Source organism: Vanessa tameamea, chromosome 6 (assembly GCF_037043105.1).
Source record: "Vanessa tameamea isolate UH-Manoa-2023 chromosome 6, ilVanTame1 primary haplotype, whole genome shotgun sequence".
NCBI lineage: Eukaryota > Metazoa > Arthropoda > Insecta > Lepidoptera > Nymphalidae > Vanessa > Vanessa tameamea.
In genome coordinates, this window is record NC_087314.1 from 12,148,533 (window position 1) to 12,168,285 (window position 19,753).

The following is a 19,753-nucleotide window of genomic DNA, read 5'->3' on the forward strand; positions in this document are numbered from 1 at the left end:
TAACGATAACAATAAGAAATCGTTAATTGCTAACAGTGAGACTCGACGATTATTTCTATCATTTGTAATCGTAATACATGTAATAGCGGAGACTTCAAAGGGCGTTGAAGTGCTTAGGAAGATCTGATGATATCATATTTATCTGTACTGTTGTACAGAACTGTGTGAGTTTATTTATTTTCTCTTATCACAAAAATTAAGCACCGATTTCAATTGAACATTCATATTTCTTTACCTTGTCTATTCATAGCTTATTTTCATTTAAATTATCAGAGCCTATATTACGCATTATTTAATATAAGAACAATAAAATATATTGTCCTCAATCGGTACTTTCTTTATTACTTAAACTCTGTTCCGCTTTGTTGAATGAACCAATGATTCAACAGGCTCATGCCACTTTAATCGACAAGTCACAGTTGATTGCACCCTGGCCGTGTTAGGGACTTGAACAATGCTTAAAGCATTGCCACTGTCAATGCCAGACGTTATCACTTAACATATTGATCTTCAATTTTTTATAGCTACGAACAATAACGCCTTACCACTTATATGTAACTCCCCTTTTTTATTTGTTGTTAGATGTAAAAAAAGTTTGCACACCACCAAGTGTAACAAAATCGAAAAAAAAAAAAAAAAAAACTAAATAGTAGTCAAATTCCTTCTTAAAGAAGTTTCGAAGTAATTCCACCTGTTTTGATTGTGGTTTAATAAATACACACATTGTAGAATAATATCTTACATAAGGTTCCACCACAATGTTTGTCCAGGCCTCTCAGTACACGATGAATTACAAACACAAATTATGCGTGAAAACTGTGGCGTTTGAGTGGCTTTACACCCGCGGTCTTGTAATACGTCAGTATTTTAATAGGTTATTCTGAAAGAATGTACAATAATAAAATACCCGTTTTGATACTCCCGATTTAAGCAATATGATTCATTTATTATCATAATCAGGATGTAGTTGGATCATATTTATCATATTTAAAGAGTAAGAATCAGGTTGTGTTGTAATCGAATTAAATCACAGAAATATACTTCTCACAGTTTCATACACGTATTAATAATATAAATTTTAATATACTAAAGTCAATTTATATCAATCTAAAATGAAACTTCATACTGTTGCAATTAAGATTAAAGTAGAATGAATAATATATTTAAAAAATATGTTTTGGTATTGATTACATTAAAGTGTCAATATTAGGTTTCAGCAGTCTTGTGATTTAGTAATTTGATTACATCGAAACTCGATAAATTATTTGTAACATTTTTATAGAGATTATTAAGCATCAAAGGCAGTTAGTTAATCGCTCGCTTGGATATAATATGGTTTTTTTTTAAATTATTAAAATAGTTTTTTTTTGCATATTATCGACGTCAACGGCATATAATATCTGGAAGTATAAATGTTTTGCATAGCTTACCATCACCATTATATTATAAAAAGGGTACCACCGACCATAGACATTAGTGCCGTAAGAAATTTAAATAACTCCTTACATCGCCAATGCGCAACTAACCTTGGTAACTAATTTTGTACACGACTGTGTATTTAGATAAAAAATGGTAAATATACTTTAGTGTGCCAGCAACTCATAACATATTACACCGTCAATCTGCTACATACTTTGGGATCGGAGATATTATTGTTCGACGTGTATCCTGTAATTGCACTGGTTCAAACTGGTACATAGCAGTACAAAGTGTTACTGATTGCTGGTGGAATAATTGGTGGGTGGGTGGTACCCACACAGACTGTCTGGGTGAGGATGACACGAATAAGCAAAAGAGACAGATACGAAAAAAAATAAAAAGAGACAAATACATTGTTTAATTTACAAAGGCGTACACGTAGTCTTATTTTATCTGACTTATGTCGAATGCATTAAATAATATAACATAGACGACAGTTTCCAAATACAACTATTCATTTCATTGTGAATTTGCGCGCTTTGGGGGTAAAACTGTCTCGTATGCCGTGACCGCAAACGGCATCACCCTCTCGTATGCCGTATTTGCCCTCTAACGTCGCTCTCTACTTATTTGTATATGCGTGGTGTTTTGTGTATATTATGTATTTCGTTGGTACATACTATTATAGCAATAAGTAAAAAAAATTAAAGATTATTTTAATAATAATATTATAATATAATAATAATTAATATTATTTTAACTTATTTTACTCCATATTTATTTATTGGACTTATTTTATTATAAATTTCAAATTTCAAAAACTATAAATTCCGATGTTTTATATCGCTTGCGTCATGAGCAGTGACGCAAAAATATACTCATTTACTTTTAAAATCAAAATACATAACTTTAAGTAATGTTTACACGTCAGTGTTATTTAATACAAAAATACGGAACCCTTTCCATACTTTACAAAAGTTTTAATGAGTTTTTAGTTTACGGAACCCTATATCAATGTGTCAAATAGTCGTCACTATTTTTGATTATGTTATTTATGAAATGTTTCATACCCACATATGAAACTGTCACAACTAACACATTTCAATTCAATTTATTCAGTTATGGCCCATTTAAATTATATAATGGATTTGATCAATTGTTTGTTGGACGGGTTATCCCATTAAATTGGTTAATTTAGAAAATAGTTCCACTCGATTGAGCGTTTTATTACATCTCATGTTACTTGAAGAGCAATATAATTTATATTTGTGTTCGATATTATAGAGTATTAACAATTTCGAGTTCGAATTGAATGGTGCGATATATTTTATTTTTGTTCTTTTGTGAAAATTACTTCGTTTAATAGTTTAAAAATATGTATTACAGGAAAATATATAAAGTGCAATGGGCCTCCTGGTTATTCGAAATATTAAATCCTGTTGTGTGTTTTACGCTAAGCGTATTTGAAATTGTTTTTTTGATTTTTTTTTTAATAAAAGTTATTGACCAATACGAATCTACCATTATTTTATTACAGTCTTTATAAATAATACAGAGTATGTTTAATATATGTATATTGATTTTAGCACAAATTTAAAGTGTCTTTTGTTATAATCGCAAACTGTTGTGAGTGTATGACTTACATGTCAAATTACAATATCTCTTTCTGATTCGATTATTAACAGTCTTTTCTGGTACTTTGACTGTTTTCCGTACCTAGCATTTATAATTGCGTTATATTTAAAATCATGTTTAATATTACTCGAGCCGCTTAATTTGTTCAAATAAAATACGCGTGAATATATTCAAGAGGTAAATATTTACGAGTTCTATGAAGCGCACATGTGTGACTGTGTCAAATCTCTAATCGTGATCGTAATGTTTTTAAACTTTATAATCAAAGTAATATTAAAGATTTTTCCTCCTTTTATATTTGTTGACAAAGGCTACCTATATAAACATATGTACTTTGATCTTGCTTATCTTATATCTATGCTGTGCAAAATTCATACATGATTTCAAAAATCAAATTAAATGTAATTTATTCGAGTAAACTTTACAATAAAGCATTTTTGAATCGTCAATATTTCAACTCTACCACCGTTTCGGAATCGCCTCCGGTGGCAAGAAACGGCAAGAATCTGTTAAATTACGATATATACATTGATTAGTATTTACACTTATTATTTAATCAGTCATAGGACTGATTGAGTGGAACCCGAGCCTAAATCTAGGCGTCTTTGTCTTGCCCAATAACGTTCTCTGTACCGTATGCAAGCGGAAGGCAGGGGTTACAAGTTTGTTTTTATTTCTTGTATTAATTAAACTATTATATATATACGCATATATAATAAGATTTTTTTACTATTATATTTACTACTATTATTATTTGTACATACTTCCGTATAAACATTATATTATCATAAATATATTGCGAAGAAGCTTATGCTGATGTCCTGATTATACTGAGAACTGATATCATAAAAAGTTACGAATGGTCTTTTTTACACGATAAATACAGTTTCAATGTCTGCGGCATTAGCCCATTACAACATTCCATATGATATAAGATTGAGAATTACTAAAATAAACTAGCCTAGCAGCAGACATAAGGTCTGTGAGTTTTCGAAGGGTTTTTATTATATAAGTAGCACTACTTACGTTTCCCTGCTAGGGCATACAAAAAGTGTCCTACTGTAGTTATACCGTAGACAACAAACTGAAGCCTTTATACCAAATGTATCCTGTACTGAACAAGATTTATACATCTATAATAATAACATTTACCATTACAGTAATTGAAAGAATGTGTTACTGATAGTACAACTCATTTTATTTCTTATAATAAATTATAAAATACATACTTTTAATTAAATAGCCAAGATCAAATAGAAGATTTTTCTCTTGAAAATTCTACTTCTCTCTAGAGTAACATTCCATACTACTAGTGTATATTTTATGTTTATATAATAACATTAATTTACAAAATATGATTCTTATTTATTAAATAACAAACTTGTATGTGTTTATATTTATATAATATATTAATCAATAATATGCGGGTACGAAATTATTAGTCAACTTCATGACTATGCCCATAGAGTTAGGCTTTGTGATGAGATGTATGTATGTATGAACAAATGTTTTGGTTTTTATTGATTTACGTCAAATCCTCTAGCCACTGTTTATTTTCCAATAAAATAAAACAACGTTATTCGGTAATCCGTATAAGCCGTAATAGATATCGTTTTATTGATAAAAAAATGTAAAGTACCTATATGTATGTTATGTTATATCAAATTTATCCCAAGACTAGGAGATTAAATTAACAAAAATGTGCGAATGTTTTGATGATTATGATATATATAGACTATGTAACATAACATTAAAAATGTCCAGTGGCTCTCAGACATTCGGTATATATGCGATTTTGTTGATCTTCGTTGGTTCTGAGGCGCACTCTTAATAAACATTACGTATAGTTGACATATCGCGCAAGTGTGCAAAATGAAGTGAAAAGCGATTATCTTTCACGACTCTTGCACGCATCTCGGTCAGTCGGTGCCTAGCTTTCGTAAGGGATACACGCGCGGCGATCGCGCTCCGTATAATACGATTAAACGATATTCCTGAATTAAAATTGCAAATTCTTGAATAAACATCGAATTATTTATGTGTTAAATATAAATAAGTAAATTGTGGGAAGTGTTTAAAAGAAATTTAGCGGACGCCACGTGATTGCAAGGTAAATACCGGTACGCCGGTAATCTTATCAAACGTTTTCGTATATGCAATGTTTTACATTAAGTATCAACGTTATAAATAAAAAATGTATACAGTTTTATTTTTAACGGATTAATAATAATATATTTTATTTTGTTAGAAATAGTTCTTGGATTTAGCACAAATTGACTATGAAATATGAGGAAAGAATTTGTTTTAAAGGATACACGTTTATAGAAAATAAAAATGTACTCTTTACAACAAACTATATCGATTTCGAATTTCTTTAAGCATTCTCTTATTAATAATCGAATTAAACATATAATCGTTTCGAAAAAAAAAAACACACAGACCTCGGATGAACTGACGAAAGAAATTCAGCGGGTGGCTTCTTTCTTTGTTTTGTCAAATATCATAATTGTTTCAAGATAAGAAAGAAATCGGCATAATTTCTCAGAAAATACTTTATATTTTTATGAACTTTCAGTGTACGTAGAAAATATGTATTGAGAAGGAACAGACAATAATTGCAATTTCTTAAGGATAAATGAATGTAGATTTTGATCATTACTGCCTGTTTTTTTTTTATTCTATAGAGGACACATAGATTACAATAAGAAACTGAAGCTAATGGAGACCAATATTAATATGATGTATATTTTAACCAAGAAACATTTCAAGTAAATTTTAAATACGTATTCAACATAAATCAGAGTACAGACATAAGGAACATAGCATCTCGGTTCCCAAGGTTGGTAGCGCCTTGGCGATGTAAGGAGTGGTTATCATTTCTAATGGTCTATAAGCAGTGGTGATCATTTACAATCAGGTGGCCAATTTGCACGTCCACTATACACATGCTATAAAAAAAAATGTGAACCTACTAAAATGCCTAAATATATTCTCAATACAGTTTTTTTACCTATATTGTTGAAACTTGCTTTTAAATTATTTTAATTACATTTTAATATATACAAATCCATAAAATAGAATCTTTAGCATATCTAAAATCAAACTCATTAGAATAAAGTATTTGTATTGCCAAAAAACAAGGACAATTCAAGGAACTAAAAAGCTCAGCTATCACGTATAAATTGACAAGACCATAAAATGGCTCAGAATAAAATATTCGTACATAATATAAAACAATCGTTATATTAAATACAAGGCAAGTTTTTCGTGTATTTTTGTGTTTAAAATTCACGTCGTACTCTAAAGCTTGGAAACAAACAACAAGTATTTAAATAACAAATGGATATGTAACGGTTATATTGTAAATAACTAATAACCCTTAAACGACATTGTTGAGCTAACTCTCCTTTTTGAGGAGAAGACTTGGAGGTTAATCCTATGAGGGATGATGGATACGCATGTAACAGATTTCACATATACGTTTCCCCATGATTGATTCTCCACCGGCGAACACGTGATCGTGATTAACCCGAATTTAGTACAGGAAAACTGATGCTTGAACCTGCAATCCCCGGCTTATGTTTTTAACAAAGTAGGAAAACTGACTGTTGCGTCACAGTATATTTACAACAATATTATGTATATTCACAGTAGCATTGATCACTTTGATAAAATCAGTGATAATCATTGTATGTGCACAAGAAGTAAGGATAAACTTAGAACGCCAAGTTTCCGACTCCGCAAAGTCAATAAATCGTTCTTGGGGCAAGGTATCCGCTTCTATAATAAAATTCCGCAGACATTTTTAACTTTGCCGTTTCATAGATTCAAGTCAATTGTAAAAAATACATTAGTAAAGAAGGCATATTATTCGATGCAGGAGTATATTGATGATAAAAAAGCGTGGAGTTAATGCTTGTTAACTCCAGGCAGGAGACATAACATACATATATAATTGTATTTAACTAACATGACTGTATTTTTAGATATTGAATAAGAGTAACTACTGAGTTTCTTGCCGGTTCTTCTCGGTAGAATCTACATTTCGAACCGGTGTTAGCTTTACTTTAAATAGTTTGTTAAATGACGATTCAAAAGTGCTTGTAAAAGCCTACTTGAATAAAGTATATTTTGATTTGATTTAGATTTAGATTTAGGTGTTCCAACAAAAGGGGTCATCGTCAGGTTATATTTATAACTATGAATCAATACTCATCAGCACAAATAAACTTAAACTAATATTATAAATACCAAAGTAGAATTAAAGATAGTAATGAAATTTGACATAGACCGTTTTTTTAGTAGCCGAATAACATCATATTAACCTAAATAAATAATATTATGCTGCTGGAGTTGCGGGAAACGGCTAGTGTAATATAATTGCTTAATTAAAATACGAAACAAAAATATTTTACAGCATATATGTTTATCGTATATTAATTTTGGCAGGTGACAAAAAATAAAAAGGAGATTCAAAAAGAGGTTCCAATATATTAAATAAAAAAAAAACAAAATGTCGAAAGCAAAGGTTGAAAGGATCTCTATTACTTCTTAAATTGGTCTCCACATTACTAACTAATACACATATATATTTAAATAGGAACTTGAATCATGATGACAATATACATAACTTGTGTATGTGCTCTATATAACGTAAGAGACTTAAGCTGCCCATCTATGGGAGTTCAGAATATAATATAATTCATAACTACATAAACATACTACTTTATTACTTGGTGGTAGGACTTTGTGCAAACCCGTCTGGGTAGGTACCACCCACTCATCAGATATTCTACCGCCAAATAACAGTACTCTGTATTGTTGTGTTCCGGTTAGAAGAAGAGTGAGCCAGTGTAATCACAGGCACAAGGGACATAACATCTTAGTTCCCAAGGTTGGTGGCGCATAGGTGATGAACGGAATGGTTAATATTTCTTACAGCGCCTTTGTCTATGGGCGGTGGTGGCCACTTACTATCAGGTGGCCCATATGCTCGTCCGCCAACCAATGCGATAAAAAAAATATTGTACCCGCGATGAGAGCAAAATCTCAAGGATGAATTTGAATGTAACGTAAATGAATGTGATGTAATGTAATATGATTTCTGATGTTATGTTATATATAAAAAAAAAAAACACAAAGATTTAGAAATAATAAAATTAAAATTCGATACAACTGCATATCTGTAGTTCATAAGAATTCAATTTATTCAAACAGCGCCATACAGTTCTGTGAATCGCGAAATCTTTCAACTATTGTAATGTCTGGATATTTGAGAGCCGCCTCGTAACTTCCAACTTCGGAACCAGTTTTCGTTGATAAATAAAACTTTGTATTGTTTATTTTTAACGATTTATTATCGAAGCGTTTATTTATATTTTCCGTTTTGTTGTATTTTAAATTTAGTTTGTGTTAATTTTAAAATGAGACTGACATTTGTCGCTTAAATAATATATTAATATTTTTTATTTCTCAATACCAAACCAATAAAACTGCATTCATAAATTTGAAGAATACATTTTTTTCTTTCGTCGCCTAATATAATTCAATGAACTATTTGTTAAGTTTATGAAGTTCTCTTTAAATATTAACTTTAAATAACGATTTGTGTAAAGTGAGACTGTCTTTATTTGCAAGGATTTTATTGAAAAACTTTCGTTCGTGGCTTCGCCTGTGTGAGGCGGTTATGGTCTGGTGTTAGATATCATATGTCCTTTTCTATGCTCCTGTCAACGTGTATGCAAAATTATATCTTTGTTTTCTTAAACTATACAAATTACATGTTTTTTATGGTTATATTGTCGAAATGTATATCTAATAGAAACCGCCCTATATAACATGTAATCTGCATCGCTGCATCGAAGCTGTTATCGCTAGTGAATAAATATATATAATCAAAAGTTACTGATATATGTATTTTTTTTAACAACAATTTCCGAAAGTCATTTTATCTTCCGTTTAACAAATCTGTAATTTTTCAACATACATGTCAGCGTGTACACCCACTCATTCGCATTTCGTTATCTTTACGACATGTACTTAGTCTACATTTTCAGGAATTCGTCAAGATGGGTGGCTTGGTATGCATTATATATGTTAATAAAATGATCCGTTCATATAAAAGCAACACTTTTACAACAGCAAGCACTCCTAGAAGTGCAACAGCAAGCACTTCTAGCGGTCTTAAAAGTTAAAGAAATTTATATTACAGCGATTTTTCAGCGCGACACTTTTGTCTTATCCTAAAAACGTATAACCGCCTTCATTTGTCATCATTTGTACAAAGAACGACTCTTTAAACGATTGATTGAACTTCTTCATGTCGAAGATTGAAGAGATACAACTCCGCCTTCAAATCACTATTCGCAGAACATTACCTTCATACATATGATTTATCCGACAAGCCACCACCAGATGGACTGAGTTCCGAGCATACTAATCTAGAGGAGAGGTTTTACCTAGCATTAGGTAATTTACAGACTGAATTTATTTTTATTTATAATATAATTTAAGAATCATTTTATATTCGTATATTATTATTTAATTTAAAATTTATTATTAAATGTTATTGACTTAAAGACTTTTATTGATAAAGTATGCCAAAACAATTTAAAGGTTTCTTTTTTTCAACCAAAAGTCAAATACATTTTGTATGCTGAATTAATTGCATAATACATACCACGCCTGCCGTCAATTGAATCAATTTATCGATGAAATATCAACCCATAAAGATTGTAATCAAAGATTGACTCGCCTACCAGTGCCGAAGTTATCGATAAAAATCAAGATTCGACTTGCAGGAGGCCAATAGTGCAATTTTTATCGATAATAATTATCTTATCAAAAAGATAAAAATATGGTTAAGATAAATTAAACATATCTATAATAACTAAAAATTTTGGAATCTTACTTTTAATGCAATTTTTTTAAGGTTATTGTAATAATGAAATAACCTTTCTACAATATGTTAAGCATGCCGTCTTCTATGGCAATTGTTTAAAAAATAGCCTCCCAAATCTGCCCAAACTAGAATAGAAAATTAAAGATGAATGTTTGATAGGAACGCGAGACCTTTTGACAAATCACGTTTAACAACGTTTCATTGTACAAATTAAATTCAGAATAAAAAAAAAATTAAATACAAATCCTATACTTTGAATTTCTAATACGGTATTCAATCTAACAAATCATGCAAAATCCTCGATTGTGTTGTCAGAATACAAATAAAGTGATAATAATAAATAGTATTTAAATAAATTAAACAGAAAATAACGAGATAAAATAATCATTTAAATCAATAGTAATAATTTTAAATGTCGAAAATTATTTGTAATATCAGATGAATACAATAATACCGAACGATAATCAAACAAACACGTAAAAAAAAATAAACAAATTAATTAGCGGAATATTTAACTTCACGCTTTATATAAAGCGCTCCTTTCCTAACGGCTTGTCATTTTATTAAGTATATTTTGATTAATGTATAACGATAAATAATTTTCTACCATTTTAATTACTAAGAAATTAATTTGATTAATAATGCTTACGTTATAAATTACCAGACGTTTTAAATTAAGTATACGATTCGTTCGCAACCCGTCATAATTTTGATAAGATGTTTTTTTAGTAAGTTTTACATTAGGTATGCTTTGCATTTATGCTCAAGTCAATTATAGAGAGTACTAGCTGCTACCCGCGGCTTCGCTCGCGTAGAATATGAATATATTTACAAATTAACTTATAATATTAAGTTAATGTAAGACCTCTTTGTATACCACATTGGTGTGTATTTCAGCCCTCAGGGTAGAATATCAAGAAACGCTTAAATTCGCGTTTCTTGATATTCTACCTTTATTTACGTTTTGTTTTTTCGGGGCTGCTATGTTTATTAATCTATCGGCTACTAAAGGCATGAGGGCGAGTCTAAAATATCTGTAATAAATTCTTCAGCGCAGCTAATAAGGTTTTTTATGTTTTTTTAAATACTGTTTCTCATTAATTTTACAGCAGCATCTCAATAGTCTAGAAGTATTTTCATTATTTCATATATTTTATGATCATCAGTTAAAAACGTTTTGCATTTCAAACAAACAGGTGTACTTTCTCTGCTGTCTGACTAAATATTACCTCGTCACATATCCTTTATTGCGAAAACTCAAGAAGATTTGTGTTTCCTCGCTTTTGTTCTTATAATTTAGTACATTTTTTGAGACTACAAATTATTACGAACCATTTGAATAGAATCGTATTTTATTTTTTAATTAAGGAAAGTTTTAAATATCATTTTACTTGAACTTGATATTTTTAATCTTTTAACAATTCAATTTGCTAGAAGAGTTTATTTATTGATGTAGTATCGCTATATACCTATAGAACCAAAATTATGTACGAGTGTAATCATTAAAAGTGTTTCTTACTATTGTTCGCTGCTTTTCGAAACAATATATTCAAAAACGCTTTATTCTAACTTACTTACTCGAATAAAATATATTTTTTATTTATAAAGACTAGATTGCCAGACAGTTACATCAATAATAGTTTCTGCGAAAAGTCATACGTTAAATTACGTTATTTATGTAAACGAGTCAATAAATAATGATAATAATTTAAAATACAGACAAATGAAAAGAAAACTAGTGATTTAACATCACTAGCCCTCTGATATCTGTCAGTGTGACCAAAAACATATATAAGCCGTATTTAGACGCGTTGAAAGCAAAAGCCTTTTATTTTCACTTTCGATGCATTAAAGATGCTTTCAGACTTACAACTGGTCTGACTTCTTAAAGAATCTCTAAATATAAACTTTGAGAGACCAAAAAGTAAGAATTCATTTTGTATTGAAACGGTTCTCAACAAGAACGCAGCTTTCGTTTTAAAACGGTTTTATTTCAAAGGATTTGTACGCGATATTGCTGATTGATGGATGTTCTGCAATGTTGAATATTTTCGTTGCACAAATTGAGGATTTTTAATAAAAAAATCCGTAGATATAGAATCACACGGCGCGGCGTTGCAAGCGAACGTCAGGTTATAATTACGTGAAGCTGAATATATTCAAATGAAAAACCATTCTTAATGTAATAAATTTAATTAAATGAATAATTCAATCGTAGATAATTAAATTAAATGTTATATTAATTATTTACTTTAATTAAAACAGCTTTGAACAGAGGCTGCTTGAAATGATTGCTGAAAACGATACGACTGCCTTTTCACGCTATTTATTTAATAAAATATCTACTTAACCTTACTTTTTTATTTTTGTGTCGATGTTTTCCTTTTGTGTATGAAAATCTCGCACTTATCTATCCAACAAACCACACTGTAGCAGCGTGGTCGATTATGCTCTAAATCTTGTTCTTAAGCGGATAGGTTTTTGTCAAGCAGTGGCACATCTACACATTGTTACTTTTTTACAACATTATATTGGAAACAGTATATAGGTCAATGAAATTTATTTCCATTAAGTCATTGCCAATCAATCCAACGTTCCTAGTTAAAATATATACTGCTAAGAAAATATACAAAAGGGTCTTTAATTATAACAAACATGTTCCTGAAAACTGTGATCGTAAATCATGATTCTTTGACGCGGGTCCAATCAGAATCGTTTTCAAGTCGTGTCGTAAGCGTGACATTGATTTATATTGGGGAGTCCATCCGTGACATAAATTAGCTACATCATTCAATAAATTCCTATTTACTCTTTTCATGATGTCAGAATTACACATAACCGAATGATCGGTTAGTTTGAAGAAACTAAGATTGTTATTGATGAAACTAATGTCGTTCATCATAGTTTGTTTAAATGATTTCATTTATCTTGAGAATGATCTGTATTGCATTACTTGTATATATTTATAGTCTATATCTACTTATGCGATATAACTATGTAATAGAATAGTTTTATTGCCATAAGCTTTATTGTACACTAAAAATTGACAATAAAAGTAAATATTTATTAGTAAAATATAAAAGTAGCCTTACCGCTGAGAGAGCGATCTTTTTCAGACAATATTAGGATAAAGACACAATACTGATCGATAAGGTGTGTACGGTATAGTTTAAAAAAAATAGAATATGTTATGACATAAATACATATTTATGCAATAACTATATTAATTCCATATAAAAAATATACGATATATAGCTTAACTAATATCGACACAAGTATTTATAACGCAAAACATTGCCCCTTTATTTCAAGTTTGTTTTAATAAACATTACTTGTTATTTGGAAATCGACGCTAAACCTTTTTTTTTTAATACTATCAGTCTATCTATGCGTGAGGCAAATAATGTATGGATTGGGGGGTCAGCGTGATATTATCATATGTCATATGATAACATATGTACGTATTATATTGTATAGTAGTCTGAATAGGTTTATTAAAACTATAAATCCAAACCTAGATGAATTGTCACCAATCTTTTGGATGTCACTGGCGACAAAACGTAAAATTAAAATTATGTTACTTGATTTGACCTACATTACACCAACAGGTGAAGTCAAATAAAAGCTACGTTAAATAAATCATACGTTTTCAATTAAATGGAAATTAATTTCTGTTTCTACAGATAATTACAAATAAGTCCATTACAAACATTACATTAGCAGCCTGTAAACTTCCCACTGCTGGGCTAAGGCCTCCTCTCCCTTCGAGGAGAAGATTTGGAGCATATTCCACCACGTTGCTCCAATGCGGGTTGGTGGAATACACATGTGGCAGAATTTCGTAGAAATTAGACACATGCAGGTTTCCTCACGATGTTTCCTTCACCGCCGAGCACAAGATGAATTATAAACCCAAATTAAGCACATGAAAATTCAGTGGTGCTTGCCTGGGTTTAAGCCCGAACTCATCGGTTAAGATGCACGCGTTCTAACCACTGGGCCATCTTGGCTCTCAAATAAATCCAATTAATATAAAATTAGATTAAATTCTACGCTTTTTACGTGGCCGAAATATGGTCTGAATTCGGACATCGGATGGTTGTATAGAGTGATCGAAATAAAATGTTCAATTGCCTCAATGTCCGTGTCAATGTAATTGATTTACGACATTGATATACTGTATCTCATACATTGAACCGTTTTTTATTTGAACATATAAGCGAATGACGCATTGACCATTAATTGAGATCGAGATGAAACGATAGGTACACTATGATTAGTGATTCACATGAAAAAGAGGAAAATACGTATGACACCCTTGTAAATAGACTAAGGGCAAGCGCAAACATGTCTTTTAAGCCGATTTTGGCGACAGCGGTAATTCTCGGGTGATACTTAGCCATCTGAGCAGGATACATTATACTTTACAAGTGTGTGCGCAAAAATAAGTCCTGTATTCCCTCTTTGTAAGACGGCAAATCTTACACAACCGGAAATCGTAACGACTGTTGCAATTTTTAATTAATGAAATTGAATCACATTTATAGGAGTAGAAATTGACTTTCACTGGAACGGTGAGTCAGGTTAAAGACAATGCAGCTAGTATTTACTTTAGTGCAAGCTTGCTCTCGACGCACAAATCAAGTGCGAAGCTATGCTTATATATGTACGATAATTTTATAGTATTATTTAGTTTTAATCGTTTTTCGTTTTTAATAATTGCGATTCAAATCTAAAAAATAATTAATACATAAACTGTGCTCTAACATATTTGGCATAGCTGGGTATTTTTAGTATTACCGTTTAAAAAAAGTTGGCTTAACATGCAAAAGAGATTTATACACACACTTGCTTGCTAGTATTCAATTTAAGAGGCCATTAGTGTATAATGAAGTTTATAAAAATTTAAAAACATTTTACAATAAAACACCAGTATAAGTGCAAATCTATAGTCAATAACTGGTTAAAACTGCTTCCTGATTATTTAATATGAAGAAATCAAAGGTTTTCTACAGAATTTAGATTTAGAAATAAGTGAGAGAAGCGATGAAAGTGTGGATGATGAGAGTTCATCGTTCAAAATTGTCTTTCTCTTACACACACACACACACATACAAATAACATACACACATACACATACCTGCCCACGCAAACATACAAGCATACACAAACAAATACACACACACAAACAATACACCTACATTCCTAAATACATTAAAAATCTGTATGCTCCAGGTTCTTTTAGACAAATATACGTAAAATAATCGTATTTATTTACTCATACATTTTTTTTTATTTCATAATAATAAGCCTCGCGAATGAAATGTACACTAAGAAGAGTGAAGTCTTTCGGCATTTCATGCTTTAAAAAATGACTCTTACCTACCCTATATACTATAAACTGTAGTGTATGAAATAATTTTATTTATTTATTCATTTATTCATGAAGTAAGATTATATCTCTAAATACTCTCTTTAGCAAAACAACCAAGCTTCTTTAAACAATTACCGTTAAAAAAAAAACACAAAGGAACTACAAAAACCTTAGGCCATTAACTCATAAGGTAATTCGAGCTAGTGATTGAACACGTCATATTTCACTGATACAAACGTTAAACTCTGGATCGAATTTCATCACGTGTCATCGAGTCGCCCTCTTCGTTACTGCATTATATAAAAACTATTGTAAACAATTTTCACCCTGGATACAGTTAGCCGCATATATAACTTAATCTTTCAAATAAATATATTATAGTGTGTAGAAGCACGGTGGCTATACAGACAGCCTCAAGAAATCCCCAACTCTAGGTTTTCACCGGAATAAGCTAATAAGTAATCATAAAAATATCTATAGAAGTATTTGTATATAAATATTTAACGGAATAAAATATATCGTAAATGTTCTTATCGACGGTCGTAATTTATAGTTAAGTGTACTTTGTTAGGGTGGGCGACACAAAAACTGGCATTAGTCGAAACGTCACATCAGACAGATGTCTGGTTTTTCTATCGATCGTAAATCCGAAGCGAGTCATTTATCGAACTTATTTGTGAATGGAGTTACGTTCGTACTATGAGCAGATGCAGTTGTATTGTGCTAATGATGTAATTTGTCGACAACTGATTTTATTGCCAGTTGTAAAAGAAAGGAATATTTTATTTCAACGTGTTTATTAATTTGCAGAATTTTATATCGTTATTAAGTCATAAATAATCTTTTAGAAATAAGAACCGTTAATTACGCAAACCTCTTTCTAACTCCATGCAAAATCAACATGTTTTACTGGTTTTAGTGCCTAAAAGATTATGTATAAAGTTTTGTGTGATTTTCATTTACGATTGTACAAAATTTCTAATATATTTCATTCAAGTAGACTCTTACAAACATCTCGGTAGTTATTATTGACAAAAAAATTAATGTTCAGTTAAAAAAAAAACAGAATTTAAATATAAAAAGAAATATATTTTGCCTCAGGGAGGGTTTGCGGAGTCGGAAACTGTTGTTGTAAATATATTTTATACAACTGTATGTAGTATTACTTCACTAAAAACTGCCCGAAGGGACTATCGAGCTTCAAGATTATGAATGCCTGGAGACCTCTTTCTTAGAAAGCGACACAGTTTAAATATTTGTAGCGCAAAATATACTATATAACAACATAATACTATAAAAATAAAATTTAATATATTTTATACTAAATCAAAATCGATTTTAAACTATACAATATTACATTTTGCTTACAAAACCTACCCTGACCTCAATTTGTTATTGATTTAAATTAAACGTCAGCTTCACTTCACTTTCACTTTAAAGACGGGTACAGATTAATGCAATTGCCATTTCACATCCAATATCGGTCACTCAATTAAACTCCTGCTCGCAACGCATCCTGTAAGCTGTAAATCAATTGCAGGCGTCTGCAAAACAATTCCTTTTTCATAATAAAACGCTAAAGACAATTGATCTTATGTGCTCTCACCTTTGTTTTAATCGAATTTATACCGTAAGTCTATATGACTAAGGATGATTCTTCTGGTATGTTATTAAAACAAAGTCTATAAAACTCGAGTGGTTAATAAAATTTAAGCACTCTTGATAGTTTAATGTTGTCTTGTCTTACTTATGGATTTCTGTGTTGCTGTTTGAACTATTGCATGGTATTTCAAATAACATAAGATGGGAGCTATCTACAACATTCGAATTAAATCCATCCGTAAAATATAATCCTATGGTTTGAATTTCCACATTTTAACAAATATATTTTTCAATTAAAGGCAATTTACTTTTCTATATTTAATTTTTTCCGTAACTTCGTAAAGTGATATTGTAATTATACGCTTATGTACTCATTCAGGCCCTATGTTATCTTTATGTTAAATTTTACTACGTTCGGTGCAACAGCTTAGTCGTGATGAGGTAACAAACAGACGAACAGAATTTCTTTTTCATAGATAATATGAGTAAGATTTTTGTCTTACTCACACTATCAATCAAATCTTGAAATTTTATTTTGATCCAATACCGCACATTTCTTTAGAAATTTATACTTCATGAGCCATGTTGACTTTATTTACTACCTTTGTCAATATAACGTAATTAGAACAATATAATTCAACGTAATTCTCTCATTCGAAATACTAAGGCTTTATATTTATAACCCTACCTCCAAAAATATACATGCGATGGGAAACAAACTTTAAGTAATCTTTGATACTTCTATATTAGGTTAACTCCGCAAACAGGATGCTTAGTTAGTGACCGCGTAACACCAAACTCGGCTAGTCTTCCATAAACAGTTATATTAACTTAAAAGACCGAAGAACAATAGTTAGATGTGTGGTCACGACTTCCACGATTGTGGCAGTTAAACATCAAAGATATGCAGACATGAAGTCGCTAGAGATAGGCATGTGCCATTTACGATTTCTGGAATCCACCCTATGTTATATTTTTTTAATGAATAAACAGACTTAATTCCAAGAAAATGTTTTATCAAACATTGTAATAATAGTGTTTTATTGCAAAACTTAGAACTTTACAATTTAAGTGTCTATATTAGAACATATCTTAAGATAAAATTATTTTATTACTATTTTTGAAATTGGAACGATGTTCAACAATGTTTCAATTTGAGTATGATTTATTTTTCTTTTTCTCGTTCAAATATATATTTCGTTATGATAAATGTTTGTATCAAAAAAAGGTTTCAACTGTGCGACATGTGGTGATTTTTTTTAATCGAGTATATATATATAAAGCGACTGACGAATTTGTCACCTAATGGTCACGAAATGATCACCAGGGGTCAAAGACGTAACACTTACCATGGGAACTAAGACGTTATGTCACTCGCTCTTCAAGAATACTTTTGAAATAAAATTTATTTTAAAAATTACGATGCATCACATCATACACTTGCAAACCTTGAATCATGATCAAGGAGCTCCACCTATTAGACGATGCATTCAAGTAACTCGAGCATTAAAATTGATAGAATGATTAAACTATTCGAACTGGTATTTTGATATTTGTTGTCCACAGTTTTATTGTGTTTTCAAAACGCATGTTAATATGCGAATATATTTATACATTTTATTATTACCGTAAATTAATTATAAAAGACGCGTGAAATCATCATTTATTTATAATCTTACTCACAGCATAGGTGGTATATCTTTGTATCTAAAGGCCAGGGCACGGTACACAGCTCCTTGTTTATCCAAGATAATATTATCTGTCCACGCTTCCGCGAAGGAAACGAGTCCTTTGGTTAAACAAACAAAGATATCGTCATTTGAATTAACAAGCATTCGGGGAAATCTTTTGATGTTTTTCAGAGGTTTTCTTTGAGATGTTTCGTGTGGTTGACATTCAAAAGATATTTTGGGGGCAGTGTAGGATGGAACTTTATTTATTTAAGTAAAGGTAACCAACAATAAAACAAGATAATTTATTGTTTATTATGTTTGGGCTCTTCTAATAATACATGATTATAACCTTAATATTTATTTTGAGATAATAACTTTTTAAATTTTCTATTAATGCCATAAAGACAAAAATGTTTCAATTATTGCACAGATCGTTTAACCTGCACAAATGTCAAAAGGTCAAAAATAAGCAATCGACTCTGAGGCCGATATTTATTTCGTTTATTTTCATCGTGTGTTTACGCAGACGTGAAACATCACGAAAAAAACATAATAAAGATTAAGCTACTAATCTTTCTTCTTCAACACAGAACAGACATTAATGTCAGTATATTTTTTTGGCTAATAATTAAGTTCGTCGTAATGTGGCCACTAGATAATGATACAAAAACAAAAACCCAATTTATCGTAGAATTTACTGACTTTGTTGAGTTACAAACTTGATTGCAATCAAGTATACGAGAGTGACACACAATAGCTCCACCGAGCAAGCACCAGGGAAACAGTTTAGAGATAGCTCTGACGTCTACAATCTTAAACATACTCGTAGTTGCAGCAACAGAGCAAAAACAGGATGGGAATTATTCAAAAATTATTTATGTAAAAGTTTTAGTAAACAATACATTTAGTCACTGATTTTTGTAATGACACAAAATATTTAAAGTTTAAAAGAATGTGTTATAAAATTACACAGAACGCAAACACTTTTAGATAAACGAGATCAATTTTAAATAGATTGTGTGTATTTAATATTTTTGATAAGCTTTTGGTCATCTTTCAAATACCATTGTTAATTACTTAAACAATAATCATGCCTGTTAAAATATTCGTGACTTATTTATAAAAAAAATAATATGATTGAACCCATAG

General features: G+C 30.5%; 1 protein-coding gene across 1 annotated transcript in view; it reads left to right on the plus strand.

The window, feature by feature from the left end:
- The first annotated feature begins 4,955 nt into the window (after nt 1–4,955).
- Nucleotides 4,956–19,753, plus strand: part of LOC113396369 (uncharacterized) — a 124,749-nt gene continuing 109,951 nt past the window's right edge. The window contains exon 1 of the mRNA XM_026634284.2: nt 4,956–5,164. The gene's annotated coding sequence lies outside the window, so the exon portion shown is untranslated. The remainder of the gene's footprint in view (nt 5,165–19,753) is intronic.